This window comes from Balaenoptera acutorostrata, chromosome 4 (assembly GCF_949987535.1).
Source record: "Balaenoptera acutorostrata chromosome 4, mBalAcu1.1, whole genome shotgun sequence".
Taxonomy (NCBI): Eukaryota; Metazoa; Chordata; class Mammalia; order Artiodactyla; family Balaenopteridae; genus Balaenoptera; species Balaenoptera acutorostrata.
Window position 1 is genome coordinate 67676423 of NC_080067.1, and position 19139 is coordinate 67695561.

The window sequence follows — 19139 nt, forward strand, 5'->3', positions numbered from 1 at the left end:
CCATTTGCTGAATAGTGAGAGTTTGTTAATTCCATCACTTAAAACTCATCATTAATTGCATGGGGTGGGGGGTGGGAGGCGGGGGACTTGAAGAAGCTTCTCTTGGGAGAGCAAGCTGATGAGTAGGTCCTGGCACAGTGGCTGACACACGCTAGGTGCTCAGTGAATAGTTCATTAAATGATTTGATACCTGTGGTATAGTGGAAAAGTCATGCACTGGGATTAGCCAGCTCTACCACTGACGGCATCTTAGGCAAATCAACCTCTCCTGAGTAAATTATCATTATCCATAAAATGGGCATAATGCAGTTTGTCTTGCCCACTTCTTGGGTAGGAGAAAGGATTAAATGAAACAAGGTCCTGTGTAAACTGAATAAAGTTTTTTGTACACTGTAAAGTGCCATGGATCCAAAGGGTGTCATTTCATGGGAGGAGTGATAGGAGAGCAGCCTGGAGGCTCCTGTGGAGACACGCAGACTCGCACATACACACACAAGCACTCCAGGCCCTCATCAGGATGATGGCCCCAGGAGGGCCACCCCATAGTCATCCTCATCTGCTGACCCAAGCATCGGAAAGCAGGAATGCAGGAATGCAGCGTGAGACTGCCTGGCACCCGCTGAGGTAGAAATCACTGTGCAATTAAAGCCTATTCTAACAACATGTATAGGCCATGCCCTGCTGGTAATTCTAGGTTTCTCTTTATGTTAAATAAATGGATGGTTTGAAGGGATTTCTGCTGTACTGTATATAAAGAGAGCTTTGAAATCCTAAATTAGAATAAATATTTATCAACCCATGCTATAGCATTTTTAACATTGAGAAATGCTTTCACAAATGTTCTTTTTCAGTCTTGTCTCCTCAATAATCTCGTGTTACGTGGCTCCTGCTGAGTTATCCTCATTTTATAGAACAGAAGCTTGAAGCAGAAAGATGTTAAGTGTCTTCTATAAAACTCTTAGAGGAAAACATAGGAAGAACACTCAGACATAAATCACAGCAAGATCTTTTTTGACCCACCTCCTAGAGTAATGGAAATAAAAACAAAAATAAACAAATGGGACTTAATGAAACTTAAAAGCTTTTGCACGGCAAAGGAAACTATAAAGAAGACGAAAAGACAACCCACAGAATGAGAGAAAATATTTGCAAATGAATCAACGGACAAGGGATTAACCTCCAAAATATATAAACAGCACAGGCAGCTCAATATTAAAAAAACAAACAACCCAATCAAAAAATGGGCAGAAGACCTAAAAAGACATTTCTCCAAAGAAGACATACAGATGGCCAAGAGGCACATGAAAATCTCAATATCACTAATTATTAGAGAAATGCAAATCAAAACTACAATGAGGTATCACCTCACACCAGTTAGAATGGGCATCGTCAGAAAATCTACGAACAACAAATGCTGGAGAGGGTGTGGAGAAAAGGGAACCCTCTTGCCTTGTTGGTGGGAATGTAAATTGATACGGCCACTATGGAGAACAGTATGGAGGTTCCTTAAAAAACTAAAAATAGAATTACCATATGACCCAGCAATCCCACTACTGGACATATACCCAGAGAAAACCATAATTCAAAAAGACACATGCACCCCAATGTTCATTGCAGCACTATTTAGAATAGCCAGGTCATGAAAGCAACCTAAATGCCCATCGACAGACAAATGGATAAAGAAGATGTGGTACATATATACAATGGAATATTAGCCATAAAAAGGAACAAAATTGGGTCATTTGTAGAGACGTGGACGGACCTAGAGACTGTCGTACCGAGTGAAGCAAGTCAGAAAGAGAAAAACAAATATCGTATATTAATGCATATATGTGGAATCTAGGAAAATGGTACAGATGAACCGGTTTGCAAGGCAGAAATAGAGACATAGGACTTCCCTGGTGGTGCAGTGGTTAAGAATCTGCCTGCCAATGCAGGGGACGCGGGTTTGAGCCCTGGCCCGGGAAGATCCCACATGCCACGGAGCAACTAAGCCTGTGCGCCACAACTACTGAGCCTGAGCTCTAGAGCCCACAAGCCACAACTACTGAGCCCATGTACCACAACTACAGAAGCATGCACGCCTAGAGCCCGTGCTCTGCAACAAGAGAAGCCACAACAATGAGAAGCCCGCGCACTACAACGAACAGTAGCCCCCGCTCGCTGCAACTCGAGAAAGCCCACTCACAGCAACGAAGACCCAACACAGCCAAAAGTAAATAAATAAATACATAAATTTATGGGAAAAAAAAAGAACCTGCTGTATAAAAAATAAATTAAGGGCTTCCCTGGTGGCGCAGTGGTTGAGAATCTGCCTGCTAATGCAGGGGACACGGGTTCGAGCCCTGGTCTGGGAAGATCCCACATGCCACGGAGCAGCTGGGCCCGTGAGCCACAATTGCTGAGCCTGCGCGTCTGGAGCCTGTGCCCCGCGACGGGAGGGGCCGCGATAGAGAAAGGCCCGCGCACCGCGATGAAGAGCGGTCCCCGCACCGCGGTGAAGAGTGGCCCCCGCTTGCCGCAACTGGAGAAAGCCCTCGCACGAACCGAAGACCCAACACAGCCAAAAATAAATAAATAAATAAATAAATAAATAAATAAATAAATAAGAAAATCCTTTTAAAAAAATAAATAAATAAATAAATTAAAAAAAGAATGGAATTAAAAAAAAAAAGATGTTAAGTGTCTTGCTTAGGTTCAGATACCTCTGTGCATGCCGAGATGGGGCAATAACCAAAGTATCTGGGTCCCCAGCCTTCTCACCTCTTTCCAGATCGGCTATTCTCAACTTTGTTCCACAGCTATTCATACAATGGGTGACATTCTCATATCACATATGCCAGTGAGTATGCCCAGGGTCATGTGCCCTTCTGTCCTTGTAGGGAAATATTTTGAACCCAGAATGAGGGGGACTATGAACCTATTTTAATTTGTTTTAAACTTGTAAATTAGGGAGCCAGCTCTGGAGTCAGACCTGCATTTGACTCCGGATTCTGTTATCTAATAACTGTGTGACCTCGGCAAATTAGCTTCTCAGTGCCTCAGTTTCCTTATCTATAAAATGAGAATAATAATGGTCCTTACGCTGTAGGGTTATGGTGAATATTAAATCAGATAATATAAGCAAAACTCTCATGTGGTTCCTAGTAGTTCCATAATTGTTAGCCATTATGATGATGATTAGTATTTGTTGCGACCTTCACTGCTTTATCGATTTTTAGTGAGATATTGCTTACAATGCCCTGTGGCTGAAATCCCCTGTGTTTAGTCATGGTGCCTCAAGCAAAAAGACAGGTACCCACACCTCCTATTTTGTGTCCTTGGGCCTAGAAGGGACCCTTTCTTGGATTCTTCTCCCACTGCAGAGACTTCTTCTTTTGATTTTTCTACACACACACACACACATGCCCCTCTAGTTCTTTCTGGACGTTCTGTACTCAGTTTGTTCCATCACTCAATACTTTGTTCTAGGTTGGTGACTCCCCATCATTGTAGAAGTCTAGGTTTTTCTTGACTGCTAGAGACCTTTGAGCATAGTCATTCTGAACCGTCTCACCACCAAAGGTTTCTTCCTGTACCTCCTGCATGAACTCTACAGTCAGAACACACCCAGGTATGGCACACCCAGCAGCTGGGAGCTGAGTTATCTGAGAGTAAAGCTAGTAAGAATCCTCGAACAATGGTTGAGATGTAGAAGTCATTCAAGAGTTTGTAAATTGCAGTTTGCTGGTGTATGTGTGTTTCACGGTTGGGAGGGGACATTTAACAACCATCAGGTTGATGAGTGTATATTATTTAGCCAAAGAAGAACACAAGTGACGTGAAGAGCACGTGAAATGTGGTTCAAATCAAGAATGCCAGAATCCTGGGCTTCCCTGGTGGCGCAGTGGTTGAGAGTCTGCCTGCCGGTGCAGGGGACACGGGTTCGAGCCCTGGTCTGGGAGGATCCCACATGCCGCGGAGCGGCTGGGCCCGTGAGCCACAACTACTGAGCCTGTGCGTCTGGAGTCTGTGCTCCGCAACAAGAGAGGCCGCGATGGTGAGAGGCCCGCGCACCGCGATGAAGAGTGGCCCCTGCTTGCCACAACTACAGAAAGCCCTCGCACAGAAACGAAGACCCAACACAGCCATAAATAAATAAATAAACAAATACTTTAAAAAAAAAAAAAAAGAATGCCAGAATCCTGCAATGGACGGACCAAGAATTAGTCAGTGGGTCCCCAGACCTGCCTGAGAGGAAGCAGACTCTATTTTGTGGCTTGTGCCTTTAGCAGGTCTTGCCCTTCAGAGGCACTGGATGCCTTAGTCCATCAGAGCTTGACACCACAGGCCCCTGAGTTCCATCCACTAACTCCCCCACTCCATTCCACCCTCATCTGATTTCTTTGGCTTGTGTCTTGGTTTGTGTGACCGTTCTCATCTAGAGTGGATGTACTAACCAGTAAAAATGGATTTTCAGGCCCCCTGTTGGCTGTGTTTCTAATGATAATAAACTGACATTGGGTTTATACATGAGCTTCTTCTAAGTTTCAACAGTGTGAGACAAAAACACTTGGCTTGATCCAACAATGATAATAATTTACTGGGCACTATGTTCCAAGCATTATTCTAATCATTTTATATGAGTTAACTTATTTTATCCTCAGAACAAAATAATGAGGTATGGATTATATACATATACACAATGGAATATTACTCAGCCACCAAAAGGAACGAAATTGGGTCATTTGTAGAGATGTGGATGGATCTAGAGACTGTCATACAGAGTGAAGTAAGTCAGAAAGAGAAAAACGAATATCGTATGTTAACGCATATATGTGGAGCCTAGAAAAATGGTACAGGTGAACCGGTTTGCAGGGCAGAAATAGAGACACAGATGTAGAGAACAAATGTATGGACACCAAGGGGGGAAAGCGGCAGGAGTGGTGGTGGTGGGATGCATTGGGAGATTGGGATTGACATGTATACACTAATATGTATAGAATGGATAACTAATAAGAACCTGCTGTATAAAAAAATAAATAAAATTCAAAAAAAAAAAAAGCAGATGGACGGTACCAAGCATGATGACCACACATTCATCTAATATCCCTTGTGTGTGGGGCAGGTAGGGATATACTGGAAGATTGGGATCGACATATACACACTACTATATATAAAACAAATAACTAATAAGGACCTACTGTATAGCACAGGGAACTCTACTCAATACTCTGTAATGGCCTATGTGGGACAAGAATCTTAAAAAGAGTGGTTATATGTGTATGTATAACTGATTCACTTTGCTGTACACCTGAAACTAACACAACATTGCAAATCAACTATACGCCAAAAAAAGTTTTTTTTTAATCGACACTTTATTAGTAAATGGAAACTCAGAAATGTTTTAAAAAACTAAACTAAACTAATCTTGCCTAGGTCTACCCAACTCATGAGTCTCTGTGCTGGGGTTTGCCCTGAGGTCAGGATGGGCCCAAAGCTTCAGCTTGCCCAGTCTAGCACAGCAAGACACCCGACCACGCTGACGTTTGGGATCTAAGCTGATGAGGAGCACCTCTGTGCCGGGGTGACCTCAGCGGGTACTGGGGCCCAGGGGGGCCATGTCTGAGCAGCCTACCAGCCCACCTGGAGCATACCATTGTGTTTTGAAAGATTTTATCTACGAAACAAACCTAATTCATTAAATAATTATTTTCCCATTAAAATATAATCAAAGACGTAATGTGGGGGACTTCCCTGGTGGCGCAGTGGTTAAGAATCGCCTGCCAATGCAGGGGACAGGGGTTCGAGCCCTGGTCCAGGAAGATCCCACATGCCGCGGAGCAACTAAGCCTGTGAGCCACAACTACTGAAGCCTGCGTGCCTAGAGCCCATGCTCAGCAACAAGAGAAGCCACCGCTATGAGAAGTCCACGCACCACAATGAAGAGTAGCCCCTGCTCGCCGCAACTAGAGAAAGCCCGCGAGCAGCAACAAAGACCCAACACAGCCAAAATAAATAAATAAATTTATTTTTTAAAAAAGAAAGACGTAATATGGTACTAATCACAGTTTCTGATCAGCCTTAAATAATCACACTTGCCAACCCAAATTATTTCATTCCAGCCCCAAGAAAAAAAACACCGTGTTTCATTTAGCTTGGACACCCTTCAGTGACAAATCAAGGTAGACAGTGTCAGGAAAGTAAACAGAAATTAGGGCAATTCCTGATAAAGGAAGAAGGGAAGAAGCATAGTTTGTCTCAACGTAACTTCCTTCCTTCCTTCCTCCCTCCCTCCCTTCCTCCCTCCTTTCTTTCTCTCTCTCTCTTTCTCTTTCTCTCTCCCTTCCTTCCTTCTTTCCTTCCTTCCTTCCTTTCTTCCTTCCTTCCTTCCTCCCTCCCCCCTCCCTCCCTCCCTCCCTCCTTCCCTCCTTTCTTTCTTTCTTTTCTTTTTCTTTCTTTCTTTCTTTCTTTCTTAAAACCCTCTCCTTCTGAAATCATCTCCCCTTTCTCCTTCTGGGTTCCCACAGTACTTTACTTCCAACCCCTTGGAGCGCTGGCCTCATTCCACCTTGCATCTGTTGTATCCAAGTTGCAGGAAAAGGGATTTGTCTTGGAATCCTTCAAGGCGCCAGCAATGAGCCAGGTAAACAATAGTGAAACTCAAAGTTTTGTGAAAAGTAATATTCTTGTCTCCACAGCTACACTCCATTGGCCTATGGGCCTGTATCCCAGTAAGTCCACAGGAATATTTGTACAATTTGATGATACGTGTTGGTCTTTTGGTTGGAACAGCTGGTGCAGCTCCTTTGGGAGAAAGAATATGGTGGAGCACTTGTTTGGACATCCCTGTCACCAGGTTGCTGGTGAAGATATTAGTTGTACATTTCTACTGCTACTGTAAAGCTTTGATCTCGAATTTTTTAAATGATGATATATATTCTCTTTTATATTGCATATATATTTTAAACTATTTATTATGGAAATTTGCAAACGTACAAGAGTAGAGAAACAGAATAATGAACCCCTATGAATGCGTTACCCAGCTTCAGCAATTATCCTTCATGGTTCATGTTGGTTTACCTTATTTCCTCTACACCCCCATATTCTACCTGCACTGTGAATCCTGCTCCCTCACCCTGAACTTGCCACCCCCTATCCCCACCCCAGGATAATACTTATAAGTGTTACATACCAATATAATGGAATTATATGGAATATAATGTTTGATTGCTTTTTGTGATTGTTTTAATATTTATGACAGGATAAGGTTCAGCTTTTGGTTTCCCTTCATTTTGTTTCAGTTTATAAAAGGTTTTCTTATAGAATTAGTAGTGTAAAATGTCGTTACTCATACAGTCATTTTTCAGTAATCATGATTATACTACATAAATCAACACATCATGGAGATGCAATTTTCTTGCAAGAAGTAAAAATCTTATCTCATTTTAAAAGAGACTATTTTTTAGAGCAGTTTCAGGTTCACAGCAAAACTGAGGGGAAGGTACACAGATTTCCCACATTCCCCTGCCCCACACTTGCATAGCCTCCCCTATTGTCAGTATCCCCCGCTAGAGTGGGAGCTTACAATTGATGAACCTATACTGACACATCATTATCACCCAAAGTCCACAGTTTACATTAGGTGTTGTACATTCTGTACAATGTATAATGACATGTATTCATCATTATAGTATCATACAGAGTAGTTTCATTGCCCTAAAAGTGCTCTTAAACTTTTAAAACTTAAAAGTCTTCTTCTTGCCTTCCCTTCCCTCCCTGAACAATTCAGTCCTGAAGCCATTAGATGGGGTAGAGCAAGGTACTTGTCCACAATAAGGTGGGATCCCCCTCAGAGACTCAGAGCAGGATGTCAGAACCTGATCAGGGTGAGGAGGGCATCTGCGTAGGAAGGTTGCCCAGCGTGAGGTGTCAGAGCCCAAGTGAAGTGAGGACATCCATGCATGGGAATGGCCTGCTGCATGTACCAGAGACCCAACAGAGTGACGATGGTGTACCTGCAACAATGGGGATAGGAGTGCAGCCTGGTGTGGAGACTCAGAGCCCAAGCAGGGGGAGAGGGGCATTCCTGAGGAAGGGATGACCAGGACAGGGTGTTGGGCAAGGTTGGGGTGAGGAGGGCACTCACTGAGGGGGGAAGGGGGCAGCAACCCAATGCAGTGTGCTGGAGACAAAGTAGAGTGAGAAGGGCATCTGAATGTGTAAGAGGGCAGTGGCAATGGGGGACTGATCATGTGAATAAATATATTCGGGTAAATGGGAGCCAGGTTTCTCACAGCTGGAGAAGGAAATTACACATATAGGAAGGGAGGGACTTCCCTGGTGGTCCAGTGGTAAAGAATCCACCTTACAATGCAGGGGACGCGGGTTCGATCCCTAGTCAGGGAACTAAGATCCCACATGCCACAGGGCAACTAAGCCCACGTGCCACAACTACTGAGCTCGAGCGCCTCAGCTAGAGCCCGTGTGCCGCAAAGTACAGAGCCTATGTGCTCTGGAGCTCTCACGCCACAACTAGAGAAGAGAAAACCCGCACGCCACAACTAGTGAGAAGCCCGCGTGCCACAACCAAGAGCCCGTGCGACGAAAGATCCCACATGCCTCAGTAAGATCCCGCGTGCCGCAACTAAGACCTGCCGCAGCCAAAATAAATAAATAAATAAATAAATAAATAAATAAATAAATCCTTTAAAAAAATATAGGAAGGGAGAAAACAAATGAACATTGTAATGCTGGATTAAAACTGGAGATATTAGTGTGAACTCATGGTTTTCAATACAAAGAGATGGACAACAGAAATAAGTACAGAATTAAGTGTGTATGTAGCTCTGTCCCAGCTCTGGCTATATATCTTTTTAAGATTATTTATTTATATATTTTTATTTATTTTTGGCTGCGTGGGGTCTTAGTTGCGGCACGCGGGATCTTCACTGAGGCACACAGGATTTTTCATTGCAGTGCGCGGGCTTCTGTCTAGTTGTGGCACGCCGGCTTCAGGGCGGATGGGCTCTGTAGTTGTGGCATGCAGGTTCCAGAGCGCGTGGGCTCTGTGGTTTGCAGCATGTGGGCTCTAGTTGAGACGTGCGAGCTCAGTAGTTGTGGCACGCGGACTTAGTTGCCCTGCGGCATGTCGGATCTTAGTTCCCCGACCAGGGATCAAATCTGTGTCCCCTGAATTTCAAGGTGGATTCTTTACCACTGGACCACCAGAGAAGTCCCTATTTTTTTAAACTAAGAATAGTTTGTCTTTATTTTTTATTTTCTTTCTTTCTTTATTATTTGGCTGTGCCACGCAGCATGCTGGATCTTAGTTCCCTGACCGGGGATTGAACCCATGCCCCCTGCATTGGGAGCACGGAGTCTTAACCACTGGACAGCCAGGGAAGTCCCTCTGGCTATTGATAGGGCCCTGGGGAAGTGACACTTCTACCCCAATGGCAATAAGCACACCCAGGGTCCAAATCCTAACATCTAAATGTCATTCTTCACTATAAGGTACAAGGGCTCCCTAGTGAAATAGCTGATTCTAGGACTGCAGGAGAAAAGATGCAAGATGAGCCTGGAAATCTTGTACTTGAAAGCAAAGAAGTACTGAAAGAATGATTGGGACATGGGAAAAAGACACAAAAGTCAGCTTGAAGTGCTCCCACTGGATGAATTAGGGAGAGTTTGAGCATCAATATAAATAATGATAGGTACAGACTGTAACCCCTGAATAAAATAGAAAACCATGAATCCATACTGGTATACATAAATACATGAATAAATTAAAAGTTGGATGAGGAATAAGATGCATATTTTCAAAATGTTTCCACTCAAAACATTTATTCATTATAAAGGGAAAAGGAGTGACTTTACAGTAGAAAAGCCTAACAGACACCACTTGTAATCAAGTAATCAAAGGAAACATCATCAGTAATATAAAATCAAAATCTTGTGCCACCCAATAGGATGCAATCAGAAGAACACAGCGCCAGAAATCTGTTGCATTTCTATACACTAACAACAAAATATCAGAAAGAGAAATTAAGGAAACAATCCCATTTACGGTCACATCAAAAAGAATAAAATACCTAGGAATAAACCTACCTAAGGAGGCAAAAGACCTGTACTCTGAAAACTACAAGATGCTGATGAAAGAAATTGAGGAGGACACAAACAGATGGAAAGATACGTTGTGTCCTTGGATTGGAAGAATCAATATTGTTAAAATGACCATACTACCCAAGGCAATCTACAAATTAAATGCAATTCCTACTAAACTACCAAAGGCATTTTTCACAGAACTAGAACAAAAAAATTTTTTAAATTTGTATGGAAACACAAAAGACCCCAAACAGCAAAAACAATCTTGAGAAAGAAGAACAGAGCTGGAGGAATCATGCTCCCTGACTTCAGACTATACTACAAAGCTACAGTAATCAAAATAGTATGATACTGGCACAAAAAAACAGACATGGGATCAATGGAACAGGATAGAAAACCCAGATATAAACCCACCCACTTAATGATCAATTAATCTACAACAAAGGAGGCAAGAATATACAATAGGGAAAAGACTATTTTCCCTATACAATAGGGATAGAATATCCAATAAGGATAGAATATCCAATAGGGAAAAGTCTCTTCAATAAGTGGTGCTGGGAAAACTGGACAGCTACATGCAAAAGAATGAAATTAGAACATTCCCTAACACCATATACAAAAATAAACTCAAAATGGATTAAAGACTTAAATGTAAGACCAAATACTATAAAATTCCTAGAGGAAAACACAGGCAGAACACTCCTTGACATAAATCACAGCAATAATTTTTTGGTTCTGTCTTCTAGAGTAATGGAAATAGAAACAAAAATTAACAAGTGAGACAAACTTAAAAGCTTTTTTACAATAAAGGAAACCACAAACAAAACAAAAACAACATGTGATCCTACAGACTGGGAGAAAATATTTGCAAACAATGCTACCAACAAGGGATTAATTTCCAAAATATGCAAACAGCTCATACAGCTTACTATTAAAAAAAAAAAAAGCAAAAAAACAAATAACCTAATTTGAAAAATGGGCAAAAAAAAAAAAAAGGGCAGAAGACCTAAATAGAAATTTCTCCAAAGAAGACATACAAATGTCCAACAGGCACATGAAAAGATGCTCAATATCACTAATTATTAGAGAAATACAAACCAAAACTACAATGAGATATTGCCTCACACCAGTCAGAATGGCCATCATTAAACTGTCTACAAATAATAAATGCTGGGAAGGGTGTGGAGAAAAAGGAACTCTTACACTCTTGGTGGGAATATAAATTGGTGCAGCCACTACAGAAAACAGTCTGGAGGTTTCTTAAAAAAAGAAAAATAGAGTTGCCATATGGCCCTGCAATCCCACTCCTGGGCATATATCTGGAGAAAACTCTAATTCGAAAAGATACATGCACCCCAATGTTCATAGCAGCACTATTTACAATAACCAAGACATGGAAGCAACCTAAATGCCCATCAACAGATGAATGGATAAAGAAAGTGTGGTATATATATGCAGTGGAATATCACTCTGCCATAAAAATGACTGAAATAATGCCATTTGCAGCAACATGGATGGACCTAGAGATTATCATATCAAGTGAAGTAAGTCCAACAAAGACAAATATATGATATCAATTATATGTGGAATCTTAAAAAATGATACAAATGAACTTATTTACAAAACAGAAATAGACTCACAGACATAGAAAACAAACTTATGGTTACCAAAGGGGGACCTACTGTATAGCACAGAGAACTATATTCAATATCTTGTAATAACCTATAAAGGAAAAGAATCTGAAAAAGAATATATATATATATATATATATATATATATATATATATATATACATATATTCGGATTACTTTGCTGTACACTTGAAACTAACACATTGTAAAATAACTATACTTCAATTAAAAATGGTTTAAAATTTTTTAAATATTTATTTATTTTCCTCTTTTTTTTTTTTTTTGGCTGCGTGGGCTCTTAGTTGCGGCACACTGGATCTTTGTTGAGGCACGCGGGATCTCTCGTTGGCAGCGCGCGGGCTTCTCTCTAGTTGTGGCATGTGCAGGCTCCAGGGCGCGTGGGCTCTGTAGCTTGCAGCACGTGGGCTCTCTCTTTGAGGCGTGTGGGCTTAGTTGCCCCGCAGCATGTGGGATCTTAGTTCCCCAACCAGGGATCGGACCCGTGTCCCCTGCATTGGAAGGCGGATTCTTTACCATTGGACCACCAGGGAAGTCCCTAAAATTTTTTTTAAAAAAGAACACAGCATAGTTTCTGTGATTTTCCCTCCAAAGATGTGTAACCTGAATCTAATCATAAGAAAGTATCAGACAAACCCAAATTAAAGGACATTCTGCAAAATAAATATCCTGTACTCTTTCAAAATATCAAGGTCATGAAAGTCAAGAAAAGACTGAGGAACTGTTCCAGAGTGAAGAAGAGACTCCAGAGAGATGACAAAATGCAACACGTGATCTGAAATGGATTTTTAAAATTATTATCATAAAGGACATTATTAGGACACTAGGCAAAACTGAAGTGGGGTTTGAGGATTAGATGTAGAGATGTATCAACGTTAATTCCCTGATTTTGACAGTTGTGCCATAGTTATTTAGGAGAATGTCCTTGTTTGTAGAAACTACACACTGTATCAAGAGTGATGGGACATAAATTGGCTACTTACTTGTAAATGGTTCATGGTGGGAAGTTCTTTGTTCTGTACTTAAAATTTTCTGTATGCTTGAGATTGTTTCAAATTTTTAAAAAATATATTTTTAAAATATAAAAATAGTATATGAGTTGTAATAAATTGAAGAGTGCAGTGGTATATTCAAATAGTTAATATACTCCTCTCCCTCCTAATTCTAGTTCCCTCTTCCCTAAAGAAACTATTGTTACCAGTTTCATAGATATCTTTCCAAACTTTATACTCATATGAACACATAAACCTATAAGTTTATATGTAGGGAAACACCTTCTCTCACCATGGCAGCCATTAACTCTCTCCTTAGTATCTTTCATTAATAAGAAATCCTTAATTTTTGTAACATTTTATTTTAGAATAACTTCAGACTTGGAGAAACATTGCAAAATATTACAAAGAATTCTGCTCTTTCCTTCAGCCAGATTCCTAAATGTTAACATTTTGCCACATTTGCTTTATCCTTCTCTGTGTTTTGTGTATGTGTGTGTGTATATTTTTTCTTAAACCATTTGAGAGTAAGTTGCAGACATGATGTTTCTTTATTTCTAAATACCCAATATGCTGTTTTCTAAAAACAAGGACTTTACTTATGTAGTCACAGTATAATTATCAAAATTGGGAAATAAACATTGATACAGTAATATTATCTAATCTATAGAGTTTATCCAAATTTTGCCAATTGTATCAGCAATTTCCTTTATATAAAAAGAAAAAAAATGTTTGATTCAGGATCACACATTGCATTTAGCTGTCCTGTCTCTTTAGTCTTCTTTAATCTGGAGCAGTTCTTCAACCTTTCTTTATCTTTCATGACCTTAGCATTTTGGAAGGGTACAGGACATTCATTTCGAGAATGTCCCTCAATTTGGGTTAGTCTGGTGTTTCCTCATGATTAGATTCAGGCTGTGCATTTTGGGCAGGAATATCACAGAAGTGAGACTGTACCTTCTCAGTACGTCTTATCAGGAGGCATGTGATGTCAATTTGTCCCATTACTGGTGATGTTAACTTTGATTACTTGGTTAAGGTGGTGTCTGCCAGGTTTCTATGCTTTAAATTGCTATTTTTCCCTTTGTGATTAATAAGAATCTTGTGGAGAAGAAATACTTAATTTTTATGATATCAAAGTCATCAGTGTTTTGCAGCAGTGATTTGTTCTTTTGAAATGTTTGAGTCCTTCCCCATCACCCTTAGGTGACAGAGATTTTCTGCAACATTGTTTTCTCTATTCATTGTATAGTTCTGTTTTTCTTATTTAGGTTGAATCCTCTAGAATTCACTATGTATGTGTTGTATAGGAATATGTTTTTTCACCTTTCTCTACGTAATGAACCAGTTTTTCTAACATTATCTACCAAATAACCTATCCTTTTTTCAGTGATGGTGGTGCCACATTTGTCGCATATTATGTTCTCATTTATATCATGTCATACACGAGTCATAACCCTAACCCTAACCCTAACCCTAACCCTAACCCTAACCCTAACCCTAACCCTAACCCTAACCCTATTGCTCTACTTGTTCTTTTTGCTTGTTTGTTTTGTTTTGTTTTGGCCATGCTGCGAGGCTTGCGGGATCTTAGTTCCCCAACGAGGGATGGAACTCATGCCGAGGTCCTAACCACTGGACCACCAGGGAATTCCCAACTTGTTCTTGTAACATTACCATACTCTTTTTTTTTTTTAAACAACTTTATTTTTTTTAATTTTTATTTATTTATTTATTTTTGGCTGTGTTGGGTCTTCATTTCTGTGCGAGGGCTTTCTCTAGTTGCGGCAAGCGGGGGCCACTCTTCATCGCGGTGCGCGGGCCTCTCACTGTCATGGCCTCTCTTGTTGCGGAGCACAGGCTCCAGACGCGCAGGCTCAGTAGTTGTGGCTCACGGGCCTAGTTGCTCCGCGGCATGTGGGATCTTCCTAGACCAGGGCTCGAACCCATGTCCCCTGCATTGGCAGGCAGATTCTCAACCACTGCGCCACCAGGGAAGCCCCATACTCTTTTGATTACTGTAGTCTTGTAGCATGTCTTGATATCTGATAAGGTAAGCCCCACTCTTCCTTCTTTTTATATATTTTGCTAATTTTGAAACTTTGAATTTTGACTTTGCTAATTTTGAAACTGTCTCTGTATATATAGTGGAGTAAGTTTATTACACTTTAGAAAATCCTCGTGGATTTTAATTCGGCTTGCATTGAATGTACAGATTAACTGTGAAAAACTAACATTGTTAGTTTTTTAGCCATTCCATCTACGACAATGGAGTATCTTTCTAGTTATTTGGATCATTTTCTGTGTCCTTTGAGCTTTAAAGTTTTCTTCTTAGAGGTCTCATATGATCTTGATTAAGTAGATTCTTAGATACTTTATAGTTTTTGTCATCATTGTGAAAGCATCTTTTTTATTGCATTTTCTACTTGGTTACAGCTGGTGTAGAGATATGCCATTGACTTTTGAAGATTGATCTTATATCTGGCTGCCTTGCTGAATTCTTTCACTAGTTGCAATGGTAAATTTTATGTATGCATATTTTACCACAATAAAAATGGTAATGTAAATTATACCTCAATAAAACTGACATAAAATATTAACTGGGGCATTAATGGAGGCTAAAACTTGTAGGTAAGATTTTGATGAAGATCAGGAGAGTTACACAGAATCAAACAATCTCTACAAAAGTACTTACTTATTTAATTACAAAAAGAAAAATAGTAGCATTACAATGAACAAATCTGGCAACATTATCTGTGATAGTTCAGGCAATATCTGAATGCAGTCTGTTAGAGAATCCCCTCTTGCTGGAGAGGCCAGTCTTTTTATTCTATTCAGGCCTTCAACTGATTGGATGAGGCCCACCCACATTATGGAGAGCAGTCTGCTTACTAACAGTTAACTAACTTAAATGTTAATTTCATCCAAACCTACCCTTCAAGTTGACACATGATATGAACTATCAACTAAATGCAGTGTGTGATCCTGGATTGGATGGGGGAGGGGGAGTATTTATGAAGAACATTTTTGCAACAGTTAGTGAAATTGGAATACTGACTGTGGTTTAGATAATGGAATTGTTTCAATGTTAAGTTTCCAGAATTTGACAACTATGCTGTGTTTATGTAAGAGTGTGTCATTGTTCTTTTTGTTTGTTTGTTTTTTTAAAGCAAATTTTTTTTTTTTTAATTTATTTTATTTATGGCTGTGTTGGGTCTTCGTTTCTGTGCGAGGGCTCTCTCCAGTTGTGGCAAGCGGGGGCCACTCTTCATCGCGGTGCGCGGGCCTCTCGCTATCGCGGCCTCTCTTGTTGCGGAGCACAGGCTCCAGACGCGCAGGCTCAGCAATTGTGGCTCACGGGCCCAGCCGCTCCGCGGCATGTGGGATCTTCCCAGACCAGGGCTCGAACCTGTGTCCCCTGCATTGGCAGGCGGATTCTCAACCACTGCGCCACCAGGGAAGCCCCTGTTTGTTTGTTTTTTAAAAAAATATTCATTTATTTATTTGGTTGCACCAGGTCTTAGTTGGTGCAGGCGGGCTCCTGAGTTGCAGCACGTGGGCTCCTTAGTTGCGGCAGGCAGGTTCCTTAGTTGCAGCACACCAGCTCCTTAGTTGTGGCATGAGAACTCTTAGTTGCGGCAGGCAGGTTCCTTAGTTGCAGCACACCAGCTCCTTAGTTGTGGCATGAGAACTCTTAGTTGCGGCATGCATGTGGGATCTAGTTCCCTGACCAGGGATCAAACCCAGGCCCCCTGCACTGGGAGCGTGGGGTCTTATCCACTGTGCCCCCAGGGAAGTCCCATGTCCCTGTTCTTAAGAAACATACATTGAAGTATTTACGGGTAAAGAGGCACGAAGTGAACAATCCATGGTTCAGAACAACAAATTAGTTTTAAAAAATGCTAATCTTCCAATTTTTGTACACGATTTGAAATTAGTTCTGAATCAGATGTTTACAAATTAATTGTATGTTAATGTATGTTTGATGTCTTTCATGAGGGGAAGGATCTGCCACTGTCTTGTTTCCTGCTGTGGCTTCCACCCAGCACATACAACAAGAAATATTTATTGACTGAATACTAATGAACTAAGCCATCTTCCAATTTGGGCTTCACATGGGGCTGGGAATTTTGGATACTGAGCTTGAGACAGGCAGGAGGTAAAACTCTTTCTCTAGGCCTAATTCTCCTGGAGCTCAAATATGAGCGTGTAGATGCTTCTGAGGCTTGGGGAAACACAACCACTGGTCCCGAAGGCAGGGAGGCAGCCCACAAGCAGAAGACAACTGAGTTGTGTTTTGCAACAAGTGACACGGCTGAATGTCATTTTCTGAGGCCCTTTCCCTTTAGATTTACCCTGTCCCCACCCCTATACCACCACCCTTGATAAAGGTTGTTGACATTTTTGGCCCTGACCTGGACAGTGTTCTCCTGAACTGGGGGGGGACAAGTTCAATCCTCCCTCCTGGGCCAGATCAGAGGAGAAGCAACCTACAGGCTGGGTTGGTGGTGGCCAAGGTGAGAGGTATCCTGGACAGGGACCTCAGTGGCCCAGCGGCCTGCTCCACACAGAGATTAGAAAATAGGGTCAATTCCACTAACAGAGCCAGTGAGTTTTCTCACATCATCCTTGTAACTGAGTCAGCCAACATTTATTGGGCACCTACTGTGTGCCAGGGCCTGTGATAGAAAGAGAGTGTCACTCCCAGGGGCTCTCACTGGCTCAAGAGGTAAATGTGGGCTCTAGACTCAACCACCTGCCCTGTCCCATTCCCTGCCTAGGCCCCACCAGCTCCCACCTTTGCCCGCTGGCTTGGCACTAGGTCTCCCATTCTACACCTGTTTCTCCACCTGTCCCTTTTTTTTGAGGTCAGCCAAGACTGATGTGAATTTTCAAAAGGAGGTATATTAAGAGATTTAGGAAATTTAATTGGATATTAGCTAAACTTACTGTGGTAATCATTTCACAATATATACATATATCAAATCATTATGTTGTACACCTAAAACTAATATATTGGTATATGTCAATTATATCTCTATTTATTTATTTATTAAAAAAATTTTTTTTATGGTCATGCTGTGCAGCTTGCACGATCTAAGTTCCCCAACCAGGGATCGAACCTGTGCCCCCTGCAGTGGAAGCGTGGAGTCTTAACCACTGGACCACCAGGAAAGTCCCTCAATTTTTAAAAAAATTCAGAAAAAAAAAGAGATTTAGGGAAAATCAAAGAGAAATAAACCAGGAAATAAACATTAAGGAAGTTTTATTGCGTATGGTAGTAGTTTAAAAACAAAGGTTCAAGGGTTCTGAGGGTAGATCATCTGAGTTCAACATCCTGGCTCTACCACTCTACTAGCTTATCATGAGCAAGTTACTTACCTTGTCTGGGCTTTAGTTTCCTCACCTGTAAGATAATAATAGTACTTGTCTCTTGGGCTATTTTAATCATTAAAGTAGGTGATGCATGCTTAGTGCAGTGCCTGGCCAATAGTAAGTTCTTGACAAATATTAACTAAGAGAAAAAAACAAATGCACACCTACTTAGCCTTTCCTTAGTCCCTCTAGCTCTTCATTTTTTGACGAGCTGATCCCTCTGCTTGAAACATCCTCCTCTTCACTGCTTAACTCCCATTTAGGACTCCACTTAAACGGCACCACCCTTCAACCACCAGGTTAGGTGCTCCTCCTAAAAGGTCTCAGTTAAAAGCTTTTATAATATCCATAATATCCCTGTAACGCAGCCGTCATCCTAGCCTACTGTAACTGTGTGTTTGCCTTCTTCATCAGAGTGTGAGCCTTTCAGGACAGAGGCTATGCCTTTGTAGCTCTATATTCCCCACGCCCTCCCCTATGCCTGCCACATAGCAGAGCACTCAGCCTCCAGGCCATTCCTTAGCCCTGCCTAGGATCTCCTCTACCTCCTGAAATCTGGTTCTGGGACCCTCTGGGTCTGTGCTGCCCCTTCCAGCCCTCAGCTGCCTGCCATGCTGCAGCCCCACCACCAAAGTGCCTCCCAGGTGGGCCTCAGAGCCCCTCCACAGAACCCCCCTCCTCCCCAGAGCCAGGCAGCCTGCACTGCCCTGCCCCATCCTGCAGAATGCTTTACACCTCTGGCCAATCTGCTGACCTGTCTTAGACAGCCTTCCCAGCAGGATCTCAGGGCTGGTCCAGCTTCCCAGGAAAGCTTGGCTTCTACCAATGTGTTGTCTAGTTTCTGACCAAGAAACCATCTTCCTGGGACACTGTTTTACAACCAAGCTCTCCTCAGGACCCAAGACAAGGACCTCTTTTTCCATTTCCGTGTGTTTGAGGCCCTTTAATGACTGCTCCTTGCAGCTTCGTATTTGTACATGTAGCTCTTGGCTCATTTGCAGAAGGGGCTGAGCACAGAACACCCATGGGGAGGTGG